This window comes from Erinaceus europaeus, chromosome 7 (genome assembly GCF_950295315.1).
Source record: "Erinaceus europaeus chromosome 7, mEriEur2.1, whole genome shotgun sequence".
Classification (NCBI taxonomy): domain Eukaryota; kingdom Metazoa; phylum Chordata; class Mammalia; order Eulipotyphla; family Erinaceidae; genus Erinaceus; species Erinaceus europaeus.
This window is the reverse complement of record NC_080168.1, coordinates 61,849,770-61,862,017: the sequence shown is the minus strand read 5'-3', so window position 1 is coordinate 61,862,017 and position 12,248 is coordinate 61,849,770. Positions and strand designations below refer to the sequence as shown.

At 43.5% G+C, this 12,248-nt stretch overlaps 1 protein-coding gene across 3 annotated transcripts in view; it reads left to right on the top strand.

Moving 5' to 3' along the window:
* The first annotated feature begins 5,975 nt into the window (after positions 1 to 5,975).
* Positions 5,976 to 12,248, top strand: part of SOX5 (SRY-box transcription factor 5) — a 1,357,610-nt gene continuing 1,351,337 nt past the window's right edge. For all 3 annotated transcript variants that reach the window (XM_060194518.1, XM_060194519.1, XM_060194513.1), the window contains exon 1: positions 5,976 to 6,271. The gene's annotated coding sequence lies outside the window, so the exon portion shown is untranslated. The remainder of the gene's footprint in view (positions 6,272 to 12,248) is intronic.

The following is a 12,248-nucleotide window of genomic DNA, read 5'->3' as shown; positions in this document are numbered from 1 at the left end:
GTCTTCCCATCCTCTTTCAATTTTTCTCTGTCCTATCCATCAACAACAACAGCAATACAACAATAACAATAACATAACAACAAAGGCAACAAATGGAAAAAATGGCCTCCAAGAGCAGTGATTTGTAGTGCAGGCACTGAGTCCCAGCGACAACCCTGGAGGCAATAAAAAATAACAAACCAGAGACATCTGGATTTGCATCTCAACACAACCACTTAGAAGTTATATGATGTAAGACTCTTGTGGACCTTGCCCTCATTGTACAGCAGCAATGGTAGAGGCTACTCCACTCTCCAAAGGGAGGCTGGGTTAACCTACTCCTTAAATGAGTGCAGCCTAGAATGTTCCCATGAACTGCGAGCTCAGACTGAAAGGAACTGAGAGGTCACACAAGCTCCTATGCTAAATATGAATAGACATGGGCCCAAGGTCAGATTGATGGGGTAAACAGTTAATGGTATTTATATACTTTCCTCCCATTTGGGAGCTGCTATCTACCCTGATCCAACTTTCTAGTCCTATTCTCAACTCTGACACCATCTTCACCAGAAAATACTTTCAGTCCACCTGAATGCTAGCTATCAGGTTCAGGCAAAAACTACTCAATCATGGGCCCCATGGAACACACCTAAAATAGACTTCCTAGCTTATTACCACCTGAAAAATCTCTAATTTCACCTGCTCTATTCCTACCTTTGAGTTTTTGTTTATTAAACAACTTACCCTGCTTTATATCTTACTGCATTTCAGCCACCAAGTTGCAGTTGCTACCCTGATGCCACCCTGACTTCCCTAGTTAGGTGACCTCACCAATTTGTCCTGGAACCCCACCTCCCCAGAGCTCTACCCCACTAGGGAAAAATAGAAACATGGATCCCCTACCAATGTCCATGTCCAGTGCAAAAGCAATTACAGAAGCCTGACCTCCCACCTTTGTGAGCAGAAGCTCCTCACAAAGAATTTTGGTCCATAATCCCAAAGGGATAAAGAATAGGGAAGCTTCCATTGGAGGAGATGGGATTTGGAACTCTGGTGGTGGGAATTATACTCCTGTTAGCTTGCAATTTTGTTAATCATTATTAAATCACTAATAAAAAATTAAAAATAAAGAAGTTATATGATGTTGGGAAGTTCATTTAACCTTCCTGGACTTTAATTTCCTCATCTGTGAAACTGGAATGTAATAACCCTTACAAATTTGTGGGGAAGGGAGATGAGCTCCATTTGAAGAGGGCTGGGTCATGAGGTTGATACATAGTAAAAATACTTGAAAAGTGGAAACACCAATCCTTAATGTATCTTTCCAATGTCCAATGTGGGTGGGTGTTTTTGTTTGCTTGTTTATTTTTGGAACAAAACAAACAAACACCTCACTGGAAGGCTTTTGTTAGCTGTGCTGTTGCTCTATAAGGATCATACATAGGTTTGTGTTTAAGGGCATGTGGCTTTACTAACCATAAATGGCTCAAAGGGCTGCTGCACTTAGGAAAAAGTTTGTGTAATTTGTTTCACCAATATCTCATCAGTCAGCTTGCAACTTTGCTCCTTCTGGAAATCAGGGGAAATAGAACGGGTTCTATTCTTTTTAATTTTTAAAATTAAAAAAAAATTTTTTTCTATTGCTGGGGCTCAGTGCCTGCACTATGAATCCACTGCTCCTGGTGGCCATTGCTTTTTTTTTTCTTGGAGAGTACAGAGAGAAATCTAGAGAGGAGGGGGAGATAGGAAGTGAGAGGGGGTTGGACTGTGGTGTACATAGTGCTAAGCACAAGGACCAGTGCCAGAATCCCACTTTGAGCCCCCGGCTCCCTTCCTGCAGGGGTGAAGCAGGTCTGCAGTGTCTATCTTTCTCTCTCCCTCTATCTCCCCCTTCCCTCTCAATTTTCATTCTATCCAAGAAAACGGAAAAAAATGGCTGCCAGGAGCAGTGGATTCATAGTGGCTGCAAGGAGTCCCAGCAATAACACTGAAGGCAAGGGGGGGGGGGGACAGACACCTGCAGACCCGTTTTACCACTTGTAAAGTGTCTCCCCCATGGCCACCACCCACAGGTGGGGAGTGCAGGCTTGAACCAAAGTCTTTGTGCATGGTAATTTATGTCCTTAATCAGATGCACCACCATCCTGTTCCCTCAGGTTCTATTTTTGATGCCTCAAGCACCACTTTGGCTCTTCCCTCTCCCTCTTACATGAAGATTTGTCTCACATGAAAGAAATAAAATACATGTTTAAAAAGAAAGGAAGTAGAAGCTGACTTCTTTTTTCTTTTTTTTAAATTTGTATTTATTTATTTTCACTTTTGTTGACCTTGTTTTTATTGTTGTTGTAGTTATTGATGTCATTGTTGTTAGATAGGACAGAAAGAAAGGGAAAGACACGAGAGAAGGGGAGAGAAAGATAGACACCTGCAGACCTGCTTCACTGCTACCGCCCAACTCCCCAGAAGCTGATTTCTTAAGGAGATAGCATAGCTCTGGCTTGGTGGGCTTCAATGAGGCTGGCACAATTGTCATCCATCCATCAGTAAAAAGAATCAGGGAGAAAAGGCCTTACTCTGTTCCTTCATTCTCACTGAATCTGGTCTGAGAGAATGGGAAGAGAAAGTCACTGGACATTCAGTGTAAACAACCCCTGTTCAAATATTATACATTTTCAAATAGTTGCTAGTGAGGGGTATCTTTTTTATTTATTTATATTTATATTTGATTTATTTCTTGCACTTTATAAAAGGTCCCAGGCCTGAGATTGCAATAGCTAGATTTGAAAAAGCAAGTCTTTATTTATCATGAGAATCAATCATTTAATTCATGGAAAGGCTTTTTTTTTCCCCAAAGCAGACTGCAGATGTGGAATTTCACTGCTCCCAAGCTGATCTTCCAGAGACAGAGAGTGAGAAAGAAGGAGCGAAAACAGAGGCCTAGAGCTTCCTTTTCTTTCTTTTTTTTTTTTTTTTGTCAAGCATGCTAAGAACTCTTTAGAAGAAAAGTAACAGTTAAATAACAGATACAGTAAAATTGCTGATGAGTTCTTATAACTTGTATGCAAAAGGTTCTGATTTAAAGAACATGTGAGCGGGGACCAGGCAGTGGCACACCTGGTTAGGTGCACACAGTACCAAGTGCAAGGACTCACACAAGGATCTGGGTTCGAGCCCTTGCTCTGCACTTGCAGGAGAAATGCTTCTTGAGAGGTGAAGCAAGTCTGCAGGTATCTATCTTTCTCTCTCCCTTTATATTTCCCCCTCCTTCCTCTTTCAATTTCTCTGTCCTATCCATTAAAATGGAAAAAAAAAAAAAAAAGCTGCCAGGAGCAGTGGGTTCCTAGTACAAGCACTGAGTCCCAGTGATAACTTTAGAAGCAAAGAAGAAGAAAAAAATAAAGAAACGAAGGAAGGAAGGAGGAAGGAAGGAAGGAAAGAAAGAAAGAAAGAAAATGTAAGGAAAGGTGTTTTATGTAAAGTGCAGAGAATGTTTCCACACAGTTGGTGAGGACACATTGATTTAGCAGTTTGGATACTGTTCCTTTACATGGCCTCTCTAAATACTTAGGAAAAGATAGTAAAAGTGTTGAAGAATACATGCTTAGAATCCCCTCTCCAGACTTATGTCCATGCAAATGATTAAGCTTCTTATAAATTCTAGGCAGATGATAATTTGAGTCTCCATGAAAGCTTAGAGTTTATTCAATTGTTCTCTTAATTACTGGGCTCCATGCTATCAAATATTTGTGGAAGGGGAAGCTTTTTCTAAGTGGGAGTGGATAATAACTATGCTTACACTTTTGAAATCTTTGCCTTGAGTTATTAAGATTTGCATTTCTCACTTTGGTTCCAAGGAAAGGTGTTTTAGCCATTTTTAGAAAGCAGGTATCAAATAATCAATCATCAAATACCCCCCCCCCCGCCGCATGCAAAGTTTCCACCTTAAAGTGTGAAGAAAAAAGAAAAACCTCAGGTATGAGCAACCCACCTCCAGCAACAGATTCATACAAGGTGAAAAGGTGGGGAGAAAGGATGTATCACTTTTCTAGGCGAATGGATCCTGACTCTCTGTTGCATGTATTAAGTCACTATATTTGCTTACTTTGACAAGCAGGGAGGGAAAAGCCTGTGAGAGATGGCATAGAACCTCCAGCCCTAAGCCATGTCCCCAGGTTGCTCTGGTACCTGACTCACTCAGACTGTAGACACTGATTGGTGTCCTTCATATTTCATGTGTGGTACACCCTGGAGTTAGATGTCTTGGGTTGCCAGGGACATGGCTTTTCCTTGGAGAGAAACACCACGAAGAGGAGGGGGGGAAAAACATGCACTTCCTTGTAAAACCAGAGAGGAGGCAGGGAACAACTGGAAGAAAGAAAGAAACGTGTTGCTCCAAACTTCATAGTCTCCTTCTCCATCACCCCTTTCCAGATCTGCTTTCTCTCAGGTGCCAACTCACTCCTCCCCCTCTCCCCCAAAGGGACAATTGTCAGCTGAAGGAGGTCACCCATCCCATCCTAAAAGGAGATTGAACGGGATCCCCCACCCCCTGGCAAACCAGCAGGCTGTTTTGAAGTCTATGAAAGTAAAATAGGAAGAGGCAGACAGCTGGGAGAGCAAGCTGTCAGCGCACTGGCTCCCTGCAGCCCCTGGTGTGTGCACTGGGCTGCACTTCATAGACTTTTTTCCCCCAGGGGCATGCAACTTTAAGGGTCCCTCCCTGGACTTCCTGCACCCACTCTTGTATGGGGGGAGGAGGAGAAGAAAAATCCAAAGTCCAGTGATTTTAGTTTTGTTTCCCTACTAAGTAGCTCCCACTGGTTCTTGGAGATGGTTTTCTGAGCTTCACTTATCCAAAGCCAAACCAGTTCAACCACCCTCCTCCATTCATATAAGGTGAAAAAGTGTGTGGGGGGGGGTCGTTTCACTTTTCTAGGCAATGGGCTGGGGTTGCTCTATGAAGTCACTATAATTGCTTACTAACTTCAAGAGAAAAATGGCACAGAACCAGCAGCCCTAAGACAGGCTCCCACTGAAACTTTTCTCTTCACTCCCCAACACACACACACACACACACACACACACACACACACACACACACACACACTTCTCCAGTCCCTGGAATGGATGGGTGCCCAGGAAGCCCAATGGGTCAGCGGGAGCAGAGTCGGAGGGTGCAGAGTCGGAGCAGGGGAGGCGCTGGTGGACTTTCAGACCGAACCGCTGAGCTTCAGCCCCGGCCACTGGACAACCCTGCAGCGTTCTGCTCAAGGTTTAGCGGACACCCACCCATAGACCCCATAGACCCCCAGTGCTCCCTGGCTGCCAGCTTTGCAGCACGCACACTCCAGGGACACTCCAGAGGGAGGGGGTATGTCTAAGCTGGGACCCAGGTCCTGGTATGAAGGGGGCCACCGCTGAGATCCCAGCGCTGGGAAGTTGACAAAAGGGGACTTTGCTCAACTGGAATGCCTCTCTCCAGAGGCTAGATCCATTCCAATCTGGAGCTAGCCGGCTCAGCCTGCCTCCCTGCACTTCAGCCACTGAGCTGGGCACTCCTGTAAGCGCAGGACAGATATATATATATATATATTTTTTTTGGGGGGGTAAACATTCTTATTTGACTGGTGGGTCATCCAGGAGAGAATTGTAATCAGTCAGGGTTTGGGGGGTGTGTGAGGAGGAAGCCCACCACCCCCCAGGGGACTCCTTCCCTTTTGGCTAGACCCTGAGAGCGACCAGGAAGCGAGCTGCAAGCCAGGTCAGGGTGGGTTTGCAGGAGCCTGGGGGGTAGGGTGCGGGGAGCCTGGGAGCTAGCCCCAGCTCTGGGCACCGCCCCCACGCTCACTCCCCCCCCTCCATCCACCTCCCCCGGGGTGGGCGCGCCTGGCCGGAGACCCGCAGCTGGTGCGCTGCCCTCGCCTCCCCTCCATTGTTCCGACTGTCTTTCTTTCTTTCGTTCTTTCTCCCCCCCCCTTTTGTTATTTGCACTCGAATTGTGTTGTCTCCGAAGCCGCCTCCTGACCAGCCCAGGGATTTCACCTCGTCCTTGAGAGCAAGCAGAGCAGAGCAGAGCAGAGCTGAGCCCGGTGGGGGGGGGGGGGGGGGAAACGCGCGCGCGCAGACAGACACACAGACACACACACGAGTGGGGGAAAGGAGCACCACCCAAACTCTTCTCCAATCTCCGCCCCAGGGAGTCCTCTCCAACCCCCACAACCAACCACCACCCCAAGCCTGCCACCGTGCCCACTTTGCATGCCACCCCGGAGGCGACGTGGAGGACAACTCGGTAAGGTGCGCGCGGATCATCGCGTCGGAACTTTGTGGCGGGTCCCGAGGAGGCGGCGGGCACCCTCTGAGAGCCTGCGCGCAGGGTGCAGGGTGCAAGGGGCGCACAGGCTCCGGGCACCTCAGCTTCACCACGCACGCAGCTGGGCTGCTGGGGCCGCACTATGAGTTTCTCCAAGTCTGGGATGTGTAAGGGTGTAGGGTTGGGGGGGCTGGCTGTGGCCTGTCACCGTCTGGGGAGCGGCTGTGCACAACCTGGGCGGTGTGTGCCTGTGTGTGTGTGTGGGGGGGGGGGGGGGTCCGCCAGGGATTGGGGCCTGGGCGCGCGCCCCCAGGACCCGGAGAACTTTCCCGGGGCACCAATACCCGTATTTTTTGCAAGTGAAGGCGCTGCTGGTGGTGGGTGAAGGGTGCTGGGTGCTGAAGGTGGCAGAAAGAGCAGGAGTGTTGAAGGGAAACTCGAGTTTGCTGCCCGGTGAACCCCATATGATTCCCAAACACAGAGCCTGAAACTTGGACTGAACCTTTCATTTAAAATAATAATAATAGTAATAATAACAATAATATGCCAGAAAAGTATCCTCCCCCACACCCCAGACACAACCCCCGCAGCAGTCTTCAGCTGTCTCCTTTGGGTCTGGTTTTGTTTCGCTTTCTGCAAGCAAACGCTCTCACTCCTCTCCACTCCTTCCTCTTCCTCCCTCTCTCTACCTCTTCCTTCTTCCACTCTCTATTCTCTCACTCTATCACCTCTCCTTACTATCTCCCTCTCTTATCTCTCCCCTGCTACTTCTTCCTCTCTCTCTTTCTCTTTTCTCTCTTTCTCCTCCTCTCTCCCTTTCTCTTCTCTCTCCCTCTCTTCTCTTCCTCCTTCTTTCTCTCTTTTCCTGTTTCTCTTCTCTCTCTCCTTCCCCCAATCCCTCCTTCTTTACCCGGAATCCCACAATTCTGGATTCAAGGGACTGCAGAGACCGGAAGCTTCCATCGGAATTGCAACTACTTTTCTCTCCCCTTTCTCCCCCCTCCCCCGCAGCCTCCTCTTCCCTCCCACCCAGCTGGGGTTTAGAAAGTAGAGGCCACTCACGTGCTGTTGTCACTTTAAGCACAGGCTTGGGAAATCGCGTTGCACTCGCTCCTGGGGCTGCTGTGCCAGAAGGTCGGGAGGGAGAGGGGTTAGGCGAGTTGAAATCAAATTGGATTTGGAAATGTTTGCGTTGGGTAGCTGCGGTGTAGACTATATTGATCCGCTGGCATGGGATGCTTGCAGAGCCTGTTGTGTTTACATCCTTTAGGAGTGATTTTTTTTCTTCTTCCTTGCCCTTTGTAAAAAAAAAAAAAAAAAAAGTAACAATGCATGAGTAACATAGAGGGACCAATGCTTCTGTGACTCTGGGTTTAGAGAGTTGCTGTTCACCTCTTTTTTCTCTTGTCAAATAAAGCAGGTTAACACACACACACACACACACACACACACACACACACACACACACACACACACACACAAAACCAGAACTTCTCTCTGTGCAAAGGAATATTCCCAGAGCCCTGCAATCCAGGAGCACCCCTCCTTCTCACTCCCTCCCCCCAAAGCTTAGGGATTTGTTTGCACCCAGTAGAGATCCTGACACTACCCGGTTATCCAAAGTAGTTTTCAAGAAAAAGGCTTGAGCCAGCTTCTCTCCCTGGAGACCGCCTTGACGCTCTACACTGGTCTTTCAGTTCCTGACAAGACCCAGAGAGAGAGAGAGAGAGAGAGAGAGAGAGAGATGTCTGTGGGATTTCTGGTTAGTAAGTGTGGGAATCTTCAAAAGGACTAGACAGTGATTTGTTTTCCTGATGCTCATAAACAATGGCTCCTGGTATCTTTATTTTTTAAAAAAGTAAACACACACTAGTATCTTTATGTTAAAAAATTACACACGCACACACACACACACACACACACACACACACACACACACACGCACACACACACACACACCAGGCCAATGAAGTAGGTGGTGAGAGATTTGCAGGCATTGGACTTTTCAATCAGAAAAGAGAAAAAACAAAATCAACCAGAACAGACTTTTGATCAAGACTACAGGAGAGAGTGTGGGTTGCCAAGAGTGATTAGGTTAAGGGCCAGATGGTTTTAAAGTATAGGAAGATGTTTTTTAAGTCAGACCCTTTTTATAGCATTTAAAAGAACGGTTTCTTAAGAGGCTTTTGCAGAACGTGGACATTTTGATGTGTCTAATGTTGAAGGCATTCAGCTGTATGTGGAACTGCTGCTAACTCAGATAGGGAAGGAATCTGGCTTCCAATGTAGATAGATCCATGGGACCAAGTTTCAGGGGGTGCTTCTTCCTGATGTAAATATAGCTCAGAGGCTGAAGCCTAGATAAATCCAGTCAGAATGATTTAAAACAATAAGCATTTTTCACTGAAAGTTCTGGAAGGTATTGTGCAAAGTTCTCCTGCAAACTATGTCATCAACTGTTTATTTCTCAGAACTATAGGAGATAAAAATCATAAGCATCACTTAAAACTGATGCAATATAGCTGTAAATCCTCAAACTGGTAAGGATGGCTTTTGTTTGCCTAAAAGGTAGATCTTTCATCACAGGAGTTGTTTAAAAAACATTTAATTGTGGGGGTGGGAAGGGATGTGCATAATTATTTAGTTATTTGTGTTAATTATATAGTAGTATACTTGCTTGAAATTCTTTCCAGTGGTCTTTTAACAACTGTGTACATGAAAAATTAGTGTCTCTTCTTCTTTTTTTGGTTTGTGGGTTTTGAAAAAAAAATCTTTTGGTTGCTTTTTTCAATGGGCAATACTGAACCAATCTGACATAAACTTGAAAGAGTCAGATCTTAATACAGGGAAAATTGGCTTCTACTTATAGTGTAGGAACCTTGCATTAGTTCTGTTGTTAAGTGTAAACAGTTCTGAATAGCATGCTGTATACTCTTAAACTTACTGGGTAAATAACTAGGCATTTGAAATCCAGTGATCATTTCAAGTTAACTCAGCTCTATTCATGTTAATGCACATCCTGCTTAAAATGACACAGAGTTTTGTAAAATGAAATAATTTCCTATAGGCTTATAAAGATGCTATCTGTGGAGTATATGGAGTTATAGAGTTTTATACTTATGTATGATGGCTTTTTTTCAGTCCTTGTTGAAGATAAATACGATACCATAGTTAAAAGAACATACTGTCTTCTTGGGAAAAAAATTTTTGTTCTTTTTCTGAGTGATAGGTAGTCACTGTTAAGAAGGTGTTTCAGATTATATAAAACAGTAACATACAAGGCATGGTGAAACTTGTAATATCCTAAACTACAATGGATTTCAAAAGATTTGGTGTTCTACTGTTGAACACTATTTAGGTTTCCAGCAGGTAAAATTGCTGAATATGATTAATTGGCATAACTGGAATGATTCACCAGATACCTAATCACCTCCAATGGTAGAGAATGCTGTAATTAGAGTTTTGACAATAACCCGAACTTTTGTTGAAGATGAAAGTCAATGCATTTCTCCAGATGCTCATCAGAATTTTTTTGAATGTTAGCAAAGTAGATTTATTTTAAAGGTGAAGAGAATGCTTGGCTCTTTCAAATCAGCTGTATCTTGAACTTAGACGTGTAGCTGTTAATAAAATAAATGTCCCATTTTAAATGTTCCAAACATTGTTTTGAAAACGCCCATTTGTGAATTGTCTACATTTAGTTTTCATATGTTAATGATCTGGGATCTGAAACTTCCTTCAGAAAGACATTTTGGTTTATCTTAAAAAACACCACACAAAACTGTCTAAACAACTCTGTAAATAAACTGTTTCCAAATGTCTCAATTGAGTGACTAAATTAAAAAATTATAGTTCTTAATCCAATTATGATCAGTCTTGTTATTCCATTTCCCATTTGGGGGAACTTGAGGAATGAGGATGGCAAATGGTCCTGAAATATGAGTGGGGTCTTAGTTGTTTATTTTATGTATGTGATAAACAAACATTCCTACCTATTTAGATATAGGCTTTTAGACATGGAGAAGTTATTTAAGCCAAGAGTTCATTTGTGTGCAAACCTACTCTTCATGTGTAAAGAGTAAAATTAAGTTTATAATGATTCCTTAAAAATGAATAAACATTTGGGGCTGAGCAGTGATGCACCAGATCAAGAGCATATAGTACTAAGTGCAAGGATCTGCTCAAGGACCTGGGTTCAAGCTCCTGCTTCCCACTACAGCTGGGATGCTTCACAGGTGCTGAAGCAGGTCAGCAGATGTCTTTTTCTCTCTGTAGTACATTCCCCTCTTAATTTCTGTCGTATTGAATGAAAAGAAAAAGGGAAAAAAGTGGCATGCAGAAGCAGTGGATTTGGAGTACTGGCACCAACCCCAGTGATAGCCCTAGAGGCAAAAAAAAAAAAAAAAGAATAAACATTTATTTAAAAGGAGAAATATCAAGCACTTAGTGGCATAGTAACAGGGGAGACACCCCTGTATTCTCAACCATTTTCAACTCAGCCAATTTTGGTTGTTTCTGATTATTATTATTATTAATGATTAAATTATCACTTGCAATTCTGTATAGATTTCAGGTATGCATGATTGAAAATAAGCATGTACATTCATTTTATCCTAATTTTGTCCATCCCCCAACCTTCATGTTTAGTAAACTTGACTGTATTCCTTCTTTGACTTAAAATTACATGTATGTGTGTGGGGGGGAGGGTGCGTGCTTTGGGGGTTGATTCCTCCAAAACCCCTACTCTGTTAAAAATTATTTATCTATGAAAGAGATACACAGAAAAAGACAGAAATAGAGACAGAGATAGAGGTGAGAGTTACTGCTCAACTCTGGTTTACAGTGGTACTGGGGTGTTGAACCTGAAACCACAGAGGCTTAGGCATGAATGGCTTCTGCAGAACCATTGTGCTGTCACCCAGCCTCAATTCTTGTTCCTTCAGCTGCTTACATGGTAGTTTCAAATGCGCTCTTGATGAGCCTGAACTGAGGATGAGTCCCTGATATAGGCCCAGTGAGTTTTGAGGGACCCTTTAGAATTCCTTTCCCACAAGCCCAATTTAACCTATGGCCCATACACTAATTCATTTCAAGATGTTAATAGCACCTTATGACTTAATCCTCTAACTCATGTTGTTGTTACTGCTATTATTTACATTATTTTTATAGTTTATTATGGCCATCTAATCCCTTAGAGAAAGACTTGTGGAGATAACAAGTTCCGAGTTACTCTGCCAGAAGAAATATTTATAAACACAGGGATTTTTTTTCTAGTTCACTTAAATTATACTTTATAGACAGTAATTTTCTGCTTATATGTAAAATGGAGCATCAGTAGGGGTAGATATTTTGATACAATTAGGAGGCACCTACATGTATTTAAAGAGTATGTTAGTAATCATCTTTTTAAAAAATTGGACTTAAAAATTAAAAGTAAAAACACCTAGAGAAAAATATTTCTGGGAGTGACTGTGATGGGAATGAATTCAACAGGCATAAGCCCATTTATTCTTCATAGCTTCAAGTTCATTCTAAGATATATTAGAAAAAAAGGCCTGATTATATCTTGGAGGCTTAATAACTTGTTACTCATTTACTTCATGGCTATGTGCTTGATGGTATCCACAGCAAAGGTATGACAAGGCTCTGCTTTGACCTCCAGTTGGCATTCTCTGGTGGTTCAGAGACTCATCACCGACTAGAGTCTTGGAAGCAGGGATTCGAGAGAGAACCAGGATGAAACAGAAGTGACTCTGGTAGTTTTAGGGGCTTCTTGGTTTGGATCTATGCATAATTCTTCCAACATTTCTCTTGGAATTCTGTACATGTAAGATCTGTTCTTTCTTAACCTCTCTGAAGCTGGAGATAATAATGCATTCCTTTAGTAGACCCTGCTCACTAGGTTTTGCATTTCAAGTTTTTAAAAAATTTTTTATGATTATTTAAATATCTTTAT